The following is a 10,601-nucleotide window of genomic DNA, read 5'->3' as shown; positions in this document are numbered from 1 at the left end:
ATTGGGCTGGGTGCTGGCTACGTGGCACAGAACAAAACAGATGGCGTCCTTGCCCTCCTGCAGCTTATGTGCTAGCTGATATCAAAGTTCATTTCTTTTGCAAGGACACCAAGCCCTATTGCAAGGAACTTCATTACATTCTATTTAAAGTGTCATGAAACAAAACTACCAGTATAACACAATGCATATTGTGGGATGGGAAGTGAGGTTCAAACTCTAAGGGCAGTAGGAATTCGGAAGAAAGGGACAGAAGCATTAGGTAGGAGCTGGGATTCACAATGGTCCTTAAAATTTTTCGTAAGAAAGGAGAGTAGGAGAACATGGAAACATTAAGTAGAAAGAAGCATAATACATCTATGAGCACAAGAAATCTGGATTCTGGATGGGAATCCCTCCTCTGGTGGGAAAGTCAATGGTCCTCTGATTGGAGGTAGGATATCTCTAGGGTACAAGGAGTTTTAAGAAAATCAATTTGTAGATCCTCAACTTCCAAGTGTGCTCTTTACCAAAACTGCTATCCTCTTTTTTTTTAAGATTTATTTATTTTAGAGAGAGAGAAAGAGAGCGGGAGGGGCAGAGGGAGAGGGAGAGAGAATCTCAAGCAGACTCCGCACTGAGTGAGGAGCCCAATGCGGGGCTCAATCCCATGATCCCGAGATCATGACCTGAGCCGAAACCAAGAGTTGGACGCTTAACCGACTATGCCACCGAGGTGCCCAAAACTGCTGCCCTCCTTCATTGTCGCCTTCCCTACTTTCTGTAACAAGGTTCACCACTCCCTCACCCACTATCTTTCAGTGGTGGACTGGCTGAGGGGGAGGGGGGAATGCCCTGGAACACTAAACAAAGCAGCAATTTGCAATTCTGGTGCTGGCTGTGGGTGCTGAGAAAATGAATGGCTTAAAAGCTGGACAATAAATTCTTTTTGTTTTCAAGTCAGGAGGTTTCTAAATCTTTGCTTTCAAAACCTAGAAGGATTTAATTGCATTGTCAGCTGAAAAATAATTAACAATATCTTTTCATAGTAGATCTTTGTGATTTTTTTTTTGGTAAACAACCGAGATTTAAATGCCACTGCTATATCAAAATTCTCAATTCCCATCTACAATAAGTAGATGAAAATGTAGTGTAAATGAAAACATGGGTCTGGAATTGACACTGAATGCACTCTCATTCCAGCAATAAACTATATTCAACTAGGAACATATGAACTACCTGGGGGAAAAAAGCAGCCCATCCATTCATTAAGAAATACATTTCCAGGGGCGCCTGGGTGGCTCAGTCACAGTTAAGCATCTGCCTTTGGCTCAGGTCATGATCCCGGGGTCCTGGGATCGAGCCCCACATTGGGCTCCCTGCTTAGTGGGGAGCCTCCTTCTCTCTCCCTCTCCCGCTCTCCCTGCTTGTGCTCTCTCTCTCTGTCAAATAAATAAAATCTTAAAAAAAAAAGAAAAAAAAAGAAATACATTTCTAGGGGTACGTGGGTGGCACAGTTGGTTAAGCGTCTGACTCTTGGTTTTGGCTCAGGTCATGATCTCAGGGTCATGAGATCGAGCCCCAGCGTCAGACTCCATGGAGTCTGCTTAGGATTCTCTCTCCCTCGGCCCCTCCCACTCATGCTCTTTCCCTCTCTCAAAATAAATAAATAAATCTTTAAAAAAATACATTTCCAATGTATCCTTTGTATTTATGTGTAATACTTACAAGAATCATAGTATTTATGTTGTTTTGATCAATTGTGTATTACTAATTTTGCAATGGCCACTCAAACCAGAAAAACATTTCTCACTTAGAGTTTTATAATTACATGAAACTTAAAATTTTTTTAAATTTGGGGCACCTGGGTGGCTCAGTTGGTTAAGCGACTGCCTTCGGCTCAGGTCATGATCCTGGAGTCCCGGGATTGAGTCCCGCATCGGGCTCCCTGCTCAGCGGGGAGCCTGCTTCTCCCTCTGACCCTCCCCCCCTCATGTACTCTCTCTCTCTCTCATCCTCGCTCTCTCAAATAAATAAATAAATCTTTAAAAAATTTTTTTTTTAAATTTTGGGGCTCCTGGGTGGCTCAGTCAGTTGAGCATCTGCCTTAGGCTCAGATCATGATCCCAGGGTCCTGGGATCAAGCCCCCCCGACCCCGATCGAGCCCCTATGTGGGGCTTCCTCCTCAGTGTGGAGTGTGCTTCTCCCTCTCCTTCTGCCCACTCATGCTCTCTCTCTCTCAAATAAAATCCAAAAAAAATTTTTTTTAATTTCAACATATATACATATTTTGGTTGCAGAGATGTACAACACAGTAATCAATAAGACTTAAGCAAAATATATGTTACACTAATCAGATTTTTGAGGGGAAACTGGAATGGAAATGCAAGTACAAGGAGAAAAAGAGACAATGTAACATTTTTTATTGATAACGAAGAGCTTCTTCATGTATTTTTAAGATGGGTGATGGTAAGCATCACATCACTATGAGATTTGGGTCTTACTCAATACACTTAAAAGGGTAGTAACGCAGTTTTATGTGAAAATGTCAACATTTATAGAATAGTAGAAATGACATCCATTCTCTACATTTTAAGTTTTAAACTGATGGCGAAAAATATTAGATGTCACCTTAAAAATGTGCAAGGAGCTGCATAGTTATATATTCTTTTAGGAATAGAGAGGCAAAAAATTTGAAGACTACTACCATGAAGGCAGAAAGGAATAGAAAGGTAGAATGCGGCCTGATTACAGACATTCTTGGAAACCAGGTAGAGTTTAGACTTGAGGTGGCAAGCCAACCCCTAAGCTTTGGTCTTCCTTACCTGTAAATGGGGTCCTTTCCAGGCTTTTGAATATTCTATGACCAGCCACAGGGAGGCGCTGATGGTTGAGGTATGAGATACTGAAAGGCGGCTCACTCTGACGCCTGAATACCGTCCACACTGGAACTGGCACAAAAGGCTCTCAGTCTTGAAGGACAGACTAGGGGCAGGAGAAGATATTTTCCAGTCTTTCATTCCAGGATTAAAAAGTAACTCCACTTTCCTTTCCAACATCCCGGACAAAGGAGAGCGTATCCAATCTCTGATGCCCTTGGAGATCCTCATCACCTCTGGAGACCACGTGGAGAGCACAGCCATTGTGGTCCCAAGTCATCCCGGTACGGCTTCTATGTGAGGAGGGGTGGGGATGTAGGGCAACTGGCTGGAGTGCAACAGCCTTGTTGCGGATTGTGGCCAGGATCTGCAAGATGCCTTCTCCTCCAGCACAGTGTGTCTATCCAGGCTGGAGAGGGGCCAGCTGAGAGTTGCCCCTCTGGCCCCTCTCATAGGTGAGATGGAGAGGAAAAGAAATACCAAGGAGGGTGATTTTAGGAGGCTAAGTGAGGCTCCCACCAACTGGCTAGGGCCTGAAATAGCTGTGGTGGAGGCTGGAGTCTAATTCAAAGCAGATCTAGCCTTATTCCACACTGTAAGTTATTGTTCAGTTATACTGTGATTGGGCGTCAGAACAGGTTTCGGTACCTGAGCTCTCTGGCTGGTCTGGAAAAGGTTACAGAGGCTTGGCAGGGACCAACTTTCCCCCCTTTAAGCTGAGCCTGTGGACAAATCTGGTCAAAATGAAGATTCAAGGCGCACCTGGGTGGCTCAGTCAGTTAATTAAGCATCTGCCTTCGGCTCAGGTCATGATCTCAGTGTCCTGGGATCAAGCCCCACATCGGGCTCCCTGCTCAGTGGTGCTCCTTCTCCCTCTGTGATCTCTCTCGCTCTCACTCTCAAACAAAACAAAACAACCTAAAAAAAAAAAAAAAGAAGATTCAAGAAACAAAAACTGACTGGTTTAAGTAAAAAAAAAAAAGGGATTTTTGTTAATAGAGTATAGAAGAATTCCTTAAATAATTGGGAGGATGAGAAAGCCAGCTTGGAGGCTGTATAGTCAGGAACAATACCTCAAATTACGGCACATGACAGTTTTTAATGAAGACCCCCAGCTGCTTCGTCTGGGTACAGATGCTGCTGATTCCATGGCTAATACCACACCGCTCTCACAACTGCCGCTTCTTACAGCTAGAAATTAGGTGGAGCAGCGGCTCTGTCACTTACCCAAATGGATTCCGTGTGCTTCCCAGGTTTTCCTCTCGCCAGCTTCCGGTGGAGCCTCGGTTGTAGGGCTCTGCCCTAGCTGTAAAGGGGGCTGGAAGTAAATGCCTGGCATTCTGGAGCTTCTACAGTGGAGGAAGAGTCCAAAGTGGGAGATCCCCCAAATATGGGAAGGCGATTCAGAAGTGAGGTGGCCAAAAACCAAGAAGCCTTGAAGAGGATGGATATACACAAGATGGCACCTTCTGAGGCTAGCCATCGGGTGGCAAAGGGAGCCATCATTGTTTTGTACGAGGAACTGGGGATGTTGTAGCTTGAAGAAGAAAGGATACAGGGCAATGGGATCAAACACCGGAAGGTCTTCTGGGCGCCCGGGTGGCTCTGTCGTTGAGCGTCTGCCTTCGGCTCAGGTCACGGTCCCAAGGTCCTGGGTTCGAGCCCCGCTTCGGGCTCCCCGCTCCGCGGGAAGCCTGCTTCTCCCTCCCCCGCTCCCCCCGCTTGGGTTCCCTTTCTCCCTGTCGTTCTCTGTCAAATAAATAAATGAAAATCTTAAAAAAAAAAAATCAGAAGGTCTCTGATACAGAAAACAACCTTAGTTTACCTCCAAGGGAGAGGGCTGACGCTATTGGATAGGCACAGTAGAGGATATAAATTTCTGCTTAATATAAGGAAGATGTTTCCTTTTTCTTAAAAAAAAAAAAAAACAACCCAACCAACCACGTTTCCATTATGAAAAAGAAATGCTCAGAATAGGGGCGCCCGGGTGGCTCAGTCCTTAAGCGTCTGCCTTCGGCTCAGGTCGTGATCCCGGGGTCCTGGGATGGAGCCCCACGTCGGGCTCCCTGCTCCGCGGGAAGCCTGCTTCTCCCTCTCCTGCTCCCCCTGCTTGTGTTCCCTCTCTCGCTGTGTCTCTCTCTGTCAAAAAAAAAAAAAAAAAGAAATGCTCAGAATAAAAATGTAGAAAGATAATAACTCCTAGAAACACACCCCAAAGACAACTGCTGACATGTTAGTGTGTTTCCTTTCAGTTTTTTCCTATCCATCTTTGTTTCCCAAACAGTATACATAGTTATATATGCTATATATATATATATCATCACATTTTCCCACGTATATCACATGATAATATTTCCCCCCCCTTTTTTTACACCAACTTTACAGAGCATAATATTCCATCAGGAGCATACAACATTATTTACTAAACATTTCTCTGTTGTTGACAATGACCTTGGTTCCAGGTTTTTGTTTTTTAAATAATATTGCAATGAGCAATGGAATTATGCGGTCTCAATATTAATACATACTTATTAAATATAATATTCTCTATATATCTTTTTAATATAAAAATGAAATGAGGTGAAAATGTAGTATCTTGAGAGTACTCCCAGAATTTCTCTTAGGAAGGGAGCTATTTTTATTATGAGAAATAAGCCTCTTAGGGGTAGAAAGTAAGATCTTTAGGGCATGAGTGTTGGCAGGAACCCTAGCAACAAAGGGTTAAGTTGTCTCTATCTGCCTGGAAATCAGGAAGAATTTGTTTTTCTCCAGAGAGGGTAGGATAGAGGAGAGATTGGTGGGGCAGGGAGGAGAGGTAGTGATTCGGGAGAAGGCAAGACCCTAAGAAGGCGAAGGGCCAGTTAGAAAACCTCAAATGGATTGTTCAGAAAAGACCCTAAGAACGTCTGGTGTGTGAGTCTAAACTGTTTGCGACGCATCATGTGATCACGTGACCCTGCTCCAGGGCCCAAAGCATCATAAAGTCCTCTCTGCCCATGAAAGTTTTGTGTGGGAAGACGGGTGGGCAATTCTCAGGAAGGGCTGGGTTTCATCTCTACATTTTTAAACTGTGGCACTACAACAGCCTGGCAGAAACAAGAGCCTGGAGGCAGCGAGATTTAGAAGAACACAAATCCCCAGAAATTTGCAGAAATCTAGGGAAGGCTTTGACCTCCACAATTCACTCTTACTTCAATCTCAAAGGGCAAGGAGGTTGACTTCTGAATTACAAAAGTAATGCACATTTATTTCAAAAAGTGCAAAAAAAGAGAGAGAGAGAAGCAGGGGGTAAAAATCACTCATGGTTCTACGAGGGTGTGGCCTGAGGAATGTATTCCAGAGGGAAGAGGTAGCCATAACTTTAAAGACGGTGTTGAGAAAGCAGTTACCCATTGCTCGTATACCTGTGAGTCAAGTCTTGTTCCTCGCCAGACGACAAACCCAACTTCTTCCATACTACCTACTAGCTGCTCGGTATCTTTTGATGATATATCTGAAGGGACAGGTTGGGATAACAGATCCCTTCCAAGTCTCGAAAAACTAGGTTAGGAAGCAAGAGCAGAATTTGCTACAACAGTAAGGAGGATGCTCCCCATTTAGGTGGGCAAGAATATTACATAAGTACATAGGGAAGATAGGTGAAAACTCCATAACCATAAATTTCTAGTTGCAGAAGCCTGTGGAGGGAGGAAATTCCTTTCATTAAAATTATAAGCCTCAATGACTCCTCCAGGGGTGTCTGGAGACCCATGTTCTAACCCCTGCCTTGCTTCTCACTGCAAGTCACTCACCTTCTCTGGGACTGTTTCTTCACTGGAAGGACGTGGAGGCTGTATGAGACGACCTCTACATTCCCTTCCAGCTTTAAATTCCCTTTTGTGATACTTGCCGAACTTGTTTTACTGGTCCTGGAACATCCCCGCTCCTGCTCCTCCCTCAGCTGCCGCGCCCGAAGCCTGCACCAGAGGGCGCTGCAGGCGGGCCGTGGGGAGGTTGCGGTGGGCGGAGTGCAGAATCAGGGGAGACTCCAGGACGCGCGGTGATTGGCCCCGGCCGGGGCGGAAGGGGGCGTGGAGGGGGGGGGGCCCGAGCTGCGCGGTGACGTCAGGATGGTGGGGGCGGGTCCGGGCCGCGCAGCGTGTGACGCCGCGGCCGCGGCGGAGCTAGGGATTAATGGGAAAAGTTTTGGCAGGCTTCGGAGGATCCTGCGGAGCCTGCGGGACGGCAGCGGCGGCGCGGGAGGCGGCCAGGACAGGTCAGTCCGGGTCGGGGGAAGCGGTAGGCAAGCGGCGGAAGGAGGCGGCGGGCCCGGGCTGAGGCGGCCAGTGGGGCCGGGGCGCGAGGCCCGGCGGGGAGTGGGATGGGGGGAGCGGCAGGGGTCTGCGGGCCGAGCTGCTGCGGCTTTCCGACACCCCGGCCCCGGCCCTGGCCGGTCCGCGGTGGTTTGTGGCTCTCCTGGCGCCCCTGAGCCCCTGGCCTTTTGGTCCCCCATCACTGAGCCCGAACCGCGGTCCTCCCCCACCCGACTCTGTGCCCCCTCTTGGGCCTAGTGGTTCCGTCTCCTCCCACTTCTGTGTCCGGGAGCCGGGTCTAAGGCTCGGGGTCCTCTCTCATTCCCTCCCGTTGCCTCTGACCTCTTCCTTCATCCCTTCTCTGGTGTCTCCAAAGCCATTGCCCTCTCTACCCAGGGTCTTCTCGGGGGATCTTCTCTGCTCCTCTCGTTCTCTTTATCTCGTGCCTTCGGCCTCCCATCCTTGCCCTGTCTTTGCTCTCTTTTCCCATCCCGGTCTCCTCCTTCCCCCGTTGCCTGGCCCCTCTCAGGATACGGTTTCCGGTCATCTTCGTGGTGTCATTAGGCTTTTTCAGCCCTTTGCCAGCAATCCCTGTCTATCTAAGTCTGGCTACCCTCAGAGGCCCTATTTTTGCCCGTCTCTCTAATTTCCTTCTGATTAAGCCCTGTCCCCTGTGTTGCTGTCATCTACCTCCCGTTCCCTCCCAGTCCCTTGCCTCTCCTTCACGGAGAAGCCTTAGCTCCACACACTACTCTGCTTTCCCTTGACTTGCTATTGAGATACCCCTGGGGTGGGGTGGGGGGTGGCCAGCCCCCGATGGAAGTAAGGGCTGAGGTGAGTAACAGGCGTGTCTTTGTGGGAGTATTTACTTGGGTTTTGCATCAGGAATGGTGTCCAATTTGTAGACCACTCTTATGATCTCAGCTTTAATACTTCCCCTTTATGGGTTTGTTGACTTCCAGGAACCCTTGGGGAGAGAGCAGCCGCTGACTTGGGTGTGTGCCAGGGGTAGCTGGAGGCCTCATCCAACTCTTTTCCCCTTCCAGGAAACAGGGCTCTGTGTCTTTCCACTCTGGATCTACCAAGCACAGTTACACCACGATATTCCAGGTTATCTGTGCCCTCACTCCCACCCTTCACCCTGTGCCCCGTCCCCAAACGCTAAGAGGAGTGGCCAGAAGTTGTGCCCCAGAGAATGCCTTAAACTTTTTCCTCTGTACTGGCCCAAGACATTTTTTTCCTACTTGAGTTTTGAAATAGATTGCGAGCCCGATAGCCCTCAGGCTAGCAGGCATCTGTCCTATTTATTGGTCACCGCGGAACCAGCTTCTGATTCTCACTTGTGCATCTCTGATCCACTGAATGTTAGAGCCTCTGTTGTAAGTCACTGAGCAGGTTCTCTCGAAGGTTCTTCTCCCTCCCATTTTCCTTGAGAGCTTAATTTCCTGTGGATCCAAGTGGGAGGCTGACCCTAAGTTCTGGGTCCCTTTGCCCTGTCAGGTGGATATCTGCCTGGGGAGGTGGTGGGGCTGCATTACATAGACGGTGTCAGTGTCTCTGTCCAGTCACAAAGATGCCCTCTCTGGGGCCAGAAAGCCTGCCGCCTTCCTGGTCTATCTGGGGGTTTAACCTTCTTGTCAGGCAAAACGTTCTTTTCAGGTGCCTTCAATCTGAGCCCCTTTATTTGGCATTGGTCCCCTGGAGAGATCTTTAGGAAATAACATTATCCTCTGTTTCTGCCCAGTCTGATCTTGGAGGATTCTGAAAGCATGACCCACTCTCACGTTTAGAAATGAAGGCCTGTTGTTTCACCTGGCTCCAGGTTTCTAGGTCTTCTCTTTTGAGGATCGTGCTCTCTGTCTTTGAGCCAGAATTGGACACAGAATTGGCAACTTTCAGGAGCTGTGGTGGAGAGCCAAGTGAACGAGCTTAGACCAGACTTTAAAGTTTTGGAATCCTCTTGTGCACTGACCCTTTTCTGTGAAAGAAATAGGACTGTGGGCATCTGAGCCAGTCCCCACTCCATTGACCCCTGAGCCCCTCCCTAAGCAGTACTTGGGTGGGATCTGGGCAGAATGGACCAAAAGGGGTCCCGTGTTCTTATGAAAAGCATCCCTCCAGGGTTTTAATGGGTCATTCTGATGAAGTTGAGGTCATGTGTTTGGCAGTAAGTTAGTCCAGTCTCTGACTCCCAAGAACTTTACCTGACTCTTTTGAGAGGTTTGCTCCTCCTCTGTTTTTGCTTACCCATTAGTGGTACTCTGCATCGAGGCAGCCGGTGAGAGGGGCTAAGAAGAGGTCAAGTCCAGTCCTTATGGAGCGGCTTGGGCACTGCCAGCTCTGGCTGGTTAGCTTCTTGCAGCTTGTCCACCCTGCAGCCTAGGTGGATGGTCAGGGTTATCAATGACCCAAGTTCCCATTCAGTGAGTTTTGCAGAATTTGGGTCAGCCGTCTCTCTTTTTCAAAGGTATGGGCAGACAGGGGCAGGCCCCAGACATTATTCTACAGAGGGTATAGCCTGTCACCTCCTTAGTTTAATGGACTGTTCTTTTTGTTTGGCTCTTTCTTCTTGCCTCTCCACTGTTTTCCTCCTTTGGTGTATGTCTCTACCCTTCCAGAAGAATGGCCCTTACCCCACCTGTGGCCCTTCAGATCTCTTCCCTCAGGGCCTGATAGAGGCTAGCCAGGGTTGCACGCTGACCTGGGAAGTATGTAGCCTTCTGCTTTGGATAGAGTGCGGCCGTTCTGGCTGTTGTGCAAGCCGTCCCGAGGGCCTGCAGATCCCGGCATGTCCCGGGACAGTGCAGCTCCTCTCACTCAGGAGGAGTCAGACCTGTCACCTCTAAAGGCCTCAGCTCCAGCGCCTGTCCTTGCGGCCCACCTCCTAGGGTGTTCCCTGCTGGCTGGGGAGCTGAATTGCAGGGCCTGCCTCCAGTGCCTGAGTAGGGCCTGGAAGTGCCAGGAGTTGCCCCACTGCCCTGCACTGTCCACGCTGGGATCTTCCTCTCCCCACCCAGCATCTCCATGGACTTTGTCTCCCCAGGCCCTGGCTTGTGTCATGTCAGAAGTTCTGTGTGCGATGCCCTCGTCTGTGCCACGTTGTCCCAGATGGCACAGTGGCTGCTTCTTGTAGATGGTCTGATGTCCCTGAGCATTTTGCTGTGCCTTTGGGTCCAGGGGGAGGAGCCACTCACAGCAGCTGCAGTTCACCACGTCAGAGGAGAGCTGGGCGCTTGCTGGAGCCTGGCAGGGAGGAGATGGCCCCTTGCATCAGGTTTCAGCCATGTGGGTCTTCTTGGCAATTGGTTCCTGGCCTTCATAGCTCTGAGGCTGGTGATTCGGGTGTCACTCTAGTCCTGTTGCCACAGGGCTTTGGTCAAGGACTCAAGCATGACTCAGGGCATCTCCATTTCTGAGCTGCCACCTGTGGAGGATGTTGGGCTCCAGGTCCTT

At 48.9% G+C, this 10,601-nt stretch overlaps 1 protein-coding gene across 2 annotated transcripts in view; it reads left to right on the top strand.

Moving 5' to 3' along the window:
- The first annotated feature begins 6,973 nt into the window (after positions 1–6,973).
- The window catches only part of PPARD (peroxisome proliferator activated receptor delta), an 85,227-nt gene continuing 81,599 nt past the window's right edge, over positions 6,974–10,601 (top strand). For both annotated transcript variants that reach the window (XM_027603116.2, XM_027603114.2), the window contains exon 1: positions 6,974–7,111. The gene's annotated coding sequence lies outside the window, so the exon portion shown is untranslated. The remainder of the gene's footprint in view (positions 7,112–10,601) is intronic.

The sequence above is a fragment of the Zalophus californianus genome, chromosome 7 (genome assembly GCF_009762305.2).
Source record: "Zalophus californianus isolate mZalCal1 chromosome 7, mZalCal1.pri.v2, whole genome shotgun sequence".
NCBI classification, from domain to species: domain Eukaryota; kingdom Metazoa; phylum Chordata; class Mammalia; order Carnivora; family Otariidae; genus Zalophus; species Zalophus californianus.
The sequence above is the reverse complement of the archived record's forward strand: the minus strand, read 5'-3'. Positions and strand labels throughout refer to the sequence as shown.